This window comes from Carassius auratus, linkage group LG48F (assembly GCF_003368295.1).
Source record: "Carassius auratus strain Wakin linkage group LG48F, ASM336829v1, whole genome shotgun sequence".
NCBI lineage: Eukaryota > Metazoa > Chordata > Actinopteri > Cypriniformes > Cyprinidae > Carassius > Carassius auratus.
In genome coordinates, this window is record NC_039300.1 from 249,458 (window position 1) to 259,914 (window position 10,457).

General features: G+C 41.4%; 1 pseudogene; it reads right to left on the reverse strand.

Moving 5' to 3' along the window:
• Nucleotides 1-4,723: 4,723 nt before the first annotated feature.
• On the reverse strand, nucleotides 4,724-4,816 carry LOC113068709 (uncharacterized; annotated as a pseudogene).
• Nucleotides 4,817-10,457: the final 5,641 nt, after the last annotated feature.

Genomic DNA, 10,457 nt, shown 5'->3' on the forward strand with positions numbered 1-10,457 from the left:
CTGTGCAGTCTGCTATCATATGGCCCTGCGCGCCACACCTCCTGCAGTACACTGGTTGACCTGGATAGAGCAAAAAGCCCCTGTTTGATCCAATGAAGAAAGACCAATGTTGTTAAGAAATAAACCACCTGGCGATGCTGTGTCTGCATTCAGCTTAACAAGGTATCCTCCTTTCACTGTCTCACAATACCTGGCTAAGAATGCTAACACATCACCATGTTCCACAAAAGGATTGTACAGGTTGATCGTTAGCGTCAGAAAATCCTGAGCAAAGGTTGGTAAAGGTGCTAGTGATCCTTTTTCTTCTCCCATGCTTCATAGAATGCCACGCAGTCTGTCTGTTGGAAAAAAAGTCAAATCAATAAAGCTAGAGCCTGAAAAATCTTGCAAACAAAAAACGTATCTCAACAGCTCAGTAACCACGAACTCTCTTCCAAATCTTCTCTTAACGTCAGTAGCTGCATCCACCTTGACTTGTCAGCGAACAGTATTCTTCAACCGCACCACCATGGTCGGCAAAGGTGCATCCTCTCTCGCTGGATACATTTGGGTCGATCACACTTGATCTTAACCAAAAGGCTGAGAAGCGATGCTTCTATGATGCAGCGGGGAGGAATCCGAAAATGGCGATGCCCATCTTTGGTAAGTCAGGGAGTCCTGAAACACTGGGGGATGGTAGTACCCTCCCACATCTGCAACATCACCGGGCCTCACCCCGATCGGCCTGATAGTGGCTCTGCAGTGACGGACAGTACAGCATCGCTCGTAACTACCAAATGGTTTGTCGCAGAGTTCATTGGAATCCTTGGCTTGAGCTGAACAAGACGCAGGTCTCAGATTGGCTCATCGCTCTGACGAAATTTTTGGCTATTTTGGATTTTCTCGTAAACATTCCTTTGCAACCTGGCACCAGGTATTTGACCCAGTGCCACCCAAATTCTCTGGAGTCTGACTGTCAATATTCTTCCAAAAATTGAAATTTCCATTCACATTGGCGAGGGGACCTCAAAACGTCCTAAGGTGTTGTGTCTGAAGTGGCTCAAATGGCTATAACTCCAGGAAGGAATGAGATTCCTTCACCCAAATTGACACACATGTGCACGGGCTTAGTCAAAGGTCAGGTAAAAAAATGTGATGTGACATACAGCCAAGTATGGAGACCCAAACTCAGAATTCGTGCTCTGCTTTTAACCCATCCAAAGTGCGTGAACACACAAACACACCGTGAACACACACCCGGAGCAGTGGGCAGCCATTTATGCTGAAGCACCCAGGGACCAGTTGGGGGTTCAGTGCCTTGCTCAAGGATACCTCAGTCGTGGTATTGAGGGTGGAGAGAGCGCTGTGCATCCACTCCCACCACCTACAATTCCTGCTGGCCCAAGACTCGAACTCACAACCCTTGGATTGCGAGTCCGACTCTCTAACCATTAGGCCACGACTTTCCCACAAAAGGGTGCTGCGAGAGGCCACTTGGTGGTTTAAGTTAAAAAAAGGAATATGAATTGAAAAAGGACAAACAAACAAACATGGAGACTGGCTGTAGTCAGTTCAATCGACTTTCAAAGTGAGGTCTGTGCTAAATACGAACTATACCAGCCACCAGGGCCTTTTTCAAGAGCGTAAGTGACTTTGTTTCAAGGACGCACAGCACATACCAAGCATGTGACAGAACACCTCATTCTGAATTTTTGGAGAAAAACCCCACTGTAGATTAAGTGACCCCAACTAAGCAAGCCAGAGGTGACAGTGGCAAAGGAACCACAACTCCATCGGTGCCAGAATGGAGAAAAAACCTTTGGAGAAACCAGGCTCAGTTGGGGGACCAGTTCTCCTCTGACCAGACGAAACCAGCAGTTCATTTCCAGGCTGCAGCAAAGTCAGATTGTGCAGAAGAATCATCTGTTTCCTAGATACGTCTAGATACGTACTGGATCCGGGTGACTGCAGTGACCCTCTGATCTGGATACAGATTGGATCTGGTGGCTATGGTGACCTCGGAATAAGAGAGAAACAGACTAATTTTAGCGTAGATGTCATTCTTTTAATGATGTAGCAAGTACATCGGGTGTTATGGGAAGTGTTCCCGATTCTGGTTTACCTAATTAATGCAGCCTAAAAATCCTTTAATGGATTTAGATATTAAAAGCATATTAGTGTGTTATGTGTAAGCCAGGTTAAAGAGATGGGTCTTTAATCTAAATTTAAACTGCAAGAGTGTGTCTGCCTCCCGAACAATGTTAGGTAGGTTATTCCAGAGTTTAGGCGCCAAATAGGAAAAGGATCTGCTGCCCACAGTTGATTTTGATATTCTAGGTATTATCAAATTGCCTGAGTTTTGAGAACATAGCAGACGTGGAGAATTATAATGTAACAGGAGCTCAGTCAAATAATGATGTGCTAAACCATTCAGGGCTTTATAAGTAATAAGCAATATTTTAAAATCTATACGATGTTTGATAGGGAGCTAGTGCAGTGTTGAATGGACCAGGCTAATATGGTCATACTTCCTGGTTCTAGTAAGAACTCTTGCTGCTGCATTTTGGATTAGCTGTAGTTTGTTTGTAAGCGTGCAGAACAACCACCCAATAAAGCATTACTATTATCTAACCTTGAGGTCATAAATGCATGGATTAACATTTCTGCATTTGACATTGAGAGCATAGGCCTTCATTTAAATATATTTTTGCAGAACTGCAGTTTTACAAATGCTAGAAACGTGACTTTCTAAGGAAAGATTGCTATCAAATAGCACACCCAGGTTCCTAACTGATGACGAAGAATTGACAGAGCAGCCATCAATTCTTATTACAGTGTTCTAGGGAGTAGAGCCCGACCGATATATCGGCTGGCCTATATTATTGTCCGATATGAGCTTATTGCATTTTGCGTTTATAACAGCTGATGAAACATGAGAAACAGAGTCTCATGCATCTCTCATGTTATGAGTGTTGCATAGTTTGCCCACCAGAGGGAGGTCTGCAACTCCCCAGTTCACAACAGGACCAGAAATCCACTACAGAAGCGATCAGCCAAGCCACGGAGATGTACTGTTTTGACGGTGAGTCTGTCGTTCGTCATGTGAAATTATTTAGTTCATACACTGTATATAAAAACGGTGTGGTAGTTCTAGCTAACGGTCCTATCATTATCACTTCTAAATATTCTGTAACATCACTTACAGCCGCTAATGCATTGCTATATTAGATTAGCCACAAAGCTAATACCAATGGAAGAGCGCGAACGTTAATAAGAGGTCAAACTATAACGTTAGCGTTGAACTTATTATAAATATATCTGCAGTGTTTCCCACATGATCACCGCGTAACTGTGGCAGGGGGGCACGTGCACTCAATTACTAGAAGTTATGTACAGCTTGCCTCGAAAAAACAACTGTTATGTTATTCTAGGGCTGAAACGATTCCTCAAGTAACTCGATTACAAAAAATTCCTCTGCCTCGAAGCCTCTTTTAATTTATTTTAAATCTCACGTAAGGTTCTTTGGCAATGATTTTTTTTAATGTGACACAACGAGTTTACGCCAACCACAAAGTGGAAGGAGACACAAGCACTGCGTCCGAAATGCTATACTGCAAGGAGTCAGCAATATTTTGATTTGAGGGCGTGGGCAAACGTAAAGTGATGTAAAGTGACATTCAGCCAAGTATGGTGACCCATACTCAGAATTTGTGCTCTGCATTTAACCCACCCTTTTCCACCCTTCTCAGTCGGAAAAGGGTGGATTGCCCACTTCAGGTTGGTGGAGAGTTCCTGCCTCAAGTGGAGGAGTTCAGGTATCTTGGAGTCTTGTTCACGAGTGAGGGAAGGATGGAACGTGAGATTGACAGACGGATCGGTGCAGCTTCTGCAGTAATGCGGTCGCTGTACCGGTCTGTCGTGGTGAAGAAGGAGCTGAGCTGTAAGGCAAAGCTCTCGATTTACCGGTCAATCTACGTTCCTACTCTCACCTATGGTCATGAGCTGTGGGTCATGACCGAAAGGACAAGATCCCGGATACAGGCGGCCGAAATGAGCTTTCTCCGTCGGGTGGCTGGGCGCTCCCTTAGAGATAGGGTGAGAAGCTCGGTCACTCGGGAGGAGCTCAGAGTAGAGCCGTTGCTCCTCCACATCGAGAGGAGCCAGCTGAGGTGGCTCGGGCATCTATTTCGGATGCCTCCTGGACGCCTTCCCAGGGAGGTGTTCCAGGCACGTCTCACCGGGAGGAGGCCCCGGGGAAGACCTAGGACACGCTGGAGGGACTATGTCTCCCGGCTGGCCTGGGAACGCCTCGGGGTCCCCCCGGAAGAGCTGGAGGAAGTGGCTAGGGAGAGGGAAGTCTGGGCGTCTCTGCTTAGACTGTTGCCCCCGCGACCCGGCCCCGGATAAGCGGAAGATGATGGATGGATGGATGGATGGCATTTAACCCATCCGAAGTGCACACATACAGAGCAGGGAACACACACACACACTGTGAACACACACCCGGAGCAGTACACACACTGAACACACACCCGGAGCAGTGGGCAGCCATTTATGCTGCGGCGCCCGGGGAGCAGTTGAGGGTTCGATGCCTTGCTCAAGGGCACCTAAGTCGTGGTATTGAAGGTGGAGAGAGAACTGTACATGCACTCCCTCCACCTACAATTCCTGCCGGCCCGGGACTTGAACTCACAACCTTTCGATTGGGAGTCCAACTCTCTAACCATTAGGCCACAACTTCCCAAAAAAGATGGAGCGCTCCACAGATTTGCGTGTCATCCTTTCGCAGGGGCCATGCTAGTCTTCTCCAATTTTTGTATATGTGCCGCCGTGGCGAGCAGAACGTCGTGGCGTGTGTCCATTGCAAGATAGAGCTGGCATACCACAACTAGGGCCCTATGATTTCCGCAATGCAGAAAACGCGGAGGGAATCGTGGAATCCAGTCATAAAAATTTACAGTTTAACGCGGAATGGCAAGGAATTTGCCAAATTTTTAATGAATTCAATAAAAATAGGTCATTGCACTTACATCAAATTACGATATGGACGAATATCTGTAAATATTAAGCCGGAATAGTCTGTTAAAATATGAATCCTGCATGTTCTATGTGTCTCTGTTAATGAATGGTGCAGAAGCGCCTCTTCATTCATTAAACACACGTAAGCGCGCATTAAGCTCGCGGTGAATTCAGCGTCTGCTGTCTCACTAAATAAGAACGTGAAAACATGAACGACATCTCCAGAACTGCTCTGACAGTCACTTCATGAGCATTTGACCGTTTGATTTGGGTGAAACTAGTGTCACATCACATACACAGAACTGTAAAGGTGCATCAACCCATCAAAATAAAAGTCCAGTTAAAACTGTTGTTTAGCATAATGTACGTAGCTTATCACTAAAAACTTTTTTTTTTAAGTTTTAATCCCACAACATTTCTTCCATGTTTTATTTTTTTTATAGTAAATCCCCTTTGTTTACCAAAAAGTTAAGTACATTTTCAATAATTAAAAGATAAATTAAATTAATGTTTTATGTGTTTAATGTACATCTCAGAAAATGCTTTATTTAAAACCCCAACTGAATGGCACTTAAATGCACTTAATTCATCTGTCAACTTTGTCATTGTTCACAGTACAAATACAGAAAGAGAAACAATGGGTAATAATTAAATGTTTATTTTTCATGTATGCATTGCATTCTATGCATTTAAAAAATAAAAATAAAAACATTTTTCTAAAAAAGGAAACTTAGTTGTTCATTTTAAGAGACCCAGGAGTCTTATTTTCTCTTGCATAATTAATATTGCACTTTAATTAAGCAAAAACACATTTTATCTGATTACTCGATTAATCGATGGAATTTTTGGTAGAATACTCGATTACTAAAATATTCGATAGCTACAGCCCTATGTTATTCTAACGCTAATATAGCTTCCTTTTTAGTGGGCCCTTTAAATGCTTGCTATTAACTTGTTTGAAGGTGGTTCTTCTCAAAATTGACAGCGGTGTGTTCATGACACTAACGTTAACCATTCAACTTCGAGTAGGTGCGTCAGAAATGATTAACCAGAGGGGACATGTAAATTAATCTGAGCTGAACAAGCGCCTTTTTTTTTTTTTTTTTTTTTTTTTTACAGATTATTTCAAAGCAGCTTTACAGACATAGGACAATTTTGTAATAATATTGTTAAATATAAGTAGGTAATAGGTAATACCTATTGCTTGACAAAAAAAAAATATATATATTATATATATATATATATATATATATATATATATATATATATATATATATATATATATATATCATTTTTGCCTATGTAGGAGATCCCTGTTTATTATTATTATTATAAGTCTAATGATGACTTGAGTAATGATACATGGTGATATTAATAATCTCTCTTTCTGCCCTACAGATGGCTGAAAAAGGTGAATGCTGTAGCAGCAAAGTGTGGGACTACTTCTGCAAATACTTTAACTTTAGTATTATAATTTATTTACAGTACGCACACACAAACTGTTAAAACCAGCTTCAACTGGAATAAAGTAAAAGAGTTAAATGTTTAAAATTAGACTTTTTTGATCATTAAAAAATATATACTTTTGATGTGCAATTTAGTCATTGAGACCGTAATCTAAGGCTTTTTTTTAACATAATCTCTTCTGGAAAATGGTTTATACAGCCCACATACATAGAACAGGCAGATATTTTGCTATTGAATGTTGTGTAAGTGCAGTTTATAGGAAATGGGTCTAATATCCATTTTCAAAATAAAAATATCGGCTTATAAATCGGCTCTTTTCGAGTTAATATCGGGATCGGCCCCCAAAAATCCATATCAGTTGGGCTCTACTAGGGAGTCTCAAAGTTGTTAAAAACAGCCAATAATTCATGTGCTAAAATATCCCAAAATGTAAGATAAAACTCTAGGGGAAGTCCATCTCCTCCTGGGACTTCCCCTTTTTAAAACTTTTAAGAGCTTTATGTAATTCTAAAATAGTAAAATCTTGGGATAAAAACTTATTTTGGCCATTAACATTCTTGACTAAAAAGTTTAAAACTTACCTTGCCGTATCCTCGTGTACATCTTTTTTACTATACAAATCCTCATAAAATCCTTCTACGTTTTTTAAAATCTCTTCTTTTGTGTTTACATCCCTCCCTCCTACCTTAACTGTAGTTATTGCCCCTCCCCTTGTTATTATCTTTAAAAAAAATATATAACTTGTACACTTTTCGCCTTCCTCTATTTCTCTTTCTTTGCTTCTTAAAATAACACCTTTACTTTGGATACAAGAAAGAACTGACATTTCTTTTTTTACATCTATTATTTATTTGCTAAAATCAAAACCATTATTTAAAAGATTAAAATATCTTTGTTGTCTTTTTTTGCAACCCCATCATGTATCTCTTTTCCCTATTCTTTTTGTCTTTCCCTCCCTTCTTAAAAAACTGTCTTGTCCAGTCCTTTACCATTTCCTACCACTGTGCATGTGTGTCATAAAAGTCTTGGAGGGTCTGCCACTGACTGAACTGCTCCTTGTCCACACTGACTACTGTACCTCTTCATCCTCTAAAAGGGAACAGTTCTGCTTCCACAGCCCTCCCCGTACTGTCACCCCAGTTCATAGTGAAAGGGTGCAAGGGAGCATTAAGGGATCTGAAAAGAAGAGCAGGATCAATGTAGCATCGATTCGAGAGGCTTTTTTTTTTTTACAGTCAGCTAACCTAAAATCTCTGACTAAACATTGTAATTAAATGGATGCCATATCAATCTTAAAATCCTTACCTACCCCCTTGCTGTCCGTTTTAGATAAAACACAATTAAAATCCCCTGCTACCACTAGGGGAACCCTACCTAGCATGTGGGGTTGCAGCTCTTCTAAAAGCTCATACCTATCTTTTTTTCCCATAAAACCATACACATTTAGAACATTAAAATCCTTGCCTAAAAAGTCAGATTTGCTAAAATTGCCCGCCCATCCCTCACCACAGTGCTGCCCTTCACCAAGATATTTGGATTGTTTATTAATATGGCAACACCGTCATTTTTGTTAAAATTGGACCATCTCCACACAGAAAGCACTGGGGTCTATAGCTCCTCTCACTCCCTATAGTTCAATAAAAAAAAATAAACCACATTCTTGTAATAAAAACGTATCTGACTTAAAAGATTTTAAATAGGCTAAAACACTCTGTGCTCTTATTTTGATCTTCACACTTCTCACATTAAGAGTATGAGGCATTTAAAACCGACTACAATAAAGGACTAGAAAAGAATAATTAAAATCATGTTATATCTTGTTGCACTTGCCATTCTTTTTCCTCAGAAGAGCTGGGATCAGGAGGGCAAATGCTTTATGCTTCAGGGGCCACAGAGGGAACCTCTTGTGACTCCTTTGGCGTCGATGCTGTTAGCTTAATGTGCAAAAAAAGGAAACCTCATTGGGGGGACTCTAGGGGCCACATGCACTCCAGATCTACTGAATTGGAGCTATAGAGCTGATGTGCTGCCCTTCATTTTTTCTCCTCCGTTTCGAAGAGTGGAGATCCCACAGGTCTTTTTTGCACCTGAGCATTTGGAAGTAATCACTCTCTCTCACTTCCACTGGATTCCTGCATCCCGTCCAATACAGTCACTAGGGAGGAATTTTTTTCTTCCTCACTTTACTGTCCTTCCATGACCTTCTCTTATTCATTTGACTCTGCCACTGTGGCCGTCCCATCGCCTTCTCTTTCCTTCGTTCGTTTGTTGCCCATGTGGAGCTTGTTGGAAAAGAGGTGGTTTGAATCTCCACAAAGATTGCACCGTCTGCCATTGGTACATTCTTCAAAACCGTGTCCAATTTTTCTGCACTTCCCACATACTTATTCTTGGCATACATCGGCTAAATGTCCCATTCTACAACATTTTCTGCAGAGTTTGGGGATACCTTGGTATTGAATGTAGCCTCTGTTCTCTCCACGCACGATCATAGAGGGGCAGATGTTTCAGGCCTTGGTAGCTCCCAGCGTCCTCCCACTGTTTGATGGGGATTCGCCAGGCGCATGTCCAAATGCAGGGGCGGATCTAGAAAAATATTGATGAGGTGGCAAGAAGGGGGCAGGAATTTTCGAGAGGTGGCAACATATGGCAGACATATATATATATATATATATATATATATATATATATATATATATATATATATATATATATATATATATATACTGAAATTTAGTCACAGTTATCACAGTTTGATGAGAAATAGTATATGTGCACACTACAAAAGGACACAGGCTATCATTTACAAACTTAATCTCATGCAATCAATGTCTTGCATTTGAAACAGTTCATAAAAGGAATAAGTGAGCATACAATGTGATCTCACTTAATAGGAGATAGAAGTGTGATAGAAGTAAGAGGCCTTATCACAGGAAAGACATTAAGGTTAAGACACAGGTGATGAGTGGCAGATTTGTGAGAGGGGAAGCAAACATTTTTTTGACTGACTGTATACAAAATAAGAAAAAAAAAACACAACAACAACACAGCTTCATATTCAGCCGGATTTACACCATTTACACCAGTGTCACATTTTAAACTTTGTTTCTTACTAATGCATACAGTATGCATCGACATGTAATTAAGAGCATTATAAAAGGTTAAGTGCTATCAAAATGTCAATTTATTATAAGAAACACAAGACTTTCAATCAAGGCAAATTGAAGACAGTACTCCCACACTTTCATAAATATGTGGACTTTGCAACCAGGGGAGAAAACATTCTGGACCAGGTCTATTCCAACATCAAACAGGCATACAGAGCTGTTCCACACCCCCATCTGGGAAACTCGTATGCCTATGCCTATGGACAAAAAATCCAGTCACACTTCGCTGATATAAAAGACCCTAGACGCCTATGGCAAGGCATCCAGTCAGTAACGGACTACAGGCCCACACTCTTACCATGCGAGGACAGCACAGACTTCCTAAACTCACTCAATTCATTCTTCAGCCGTTTTGAGGAAAACAACAACACCACTCCGACAAAAGCTCTACACTGCTTGGACAATGCAACTCTTCAACTTGACCCTGCCGACGTGCGGAGGATTCTTCAAAAGGTGAACCCCAGGAAGGCTGCTGGTCCTGATAATATGCCTGTGTGCTTAGAGACTGTGCTAACTCACTTACAGATGTTCTCACAGATATCTTTAACATCTCTCTGAGCCAAGCCATCATACCAGAATGCTTCAAAGCCACTACTATCATACCGCTGCCAAAGAAATCACCAGCCACAACACTGAACGACTACCGGCCTATAGCACTCATGCCCATTATGATGAAGTCCTTTGAAAGGCTGGTCAAGGCTCACATAACATCCAGCCTACCTGCCACATTTGACCCTTTCCAGTTTGCATATCATCCCAAGCGCTCCACTGATGATGCCATAGCAACAGCACTTCACCTCAGTCTGGCTCATCTGGAGAACAAAA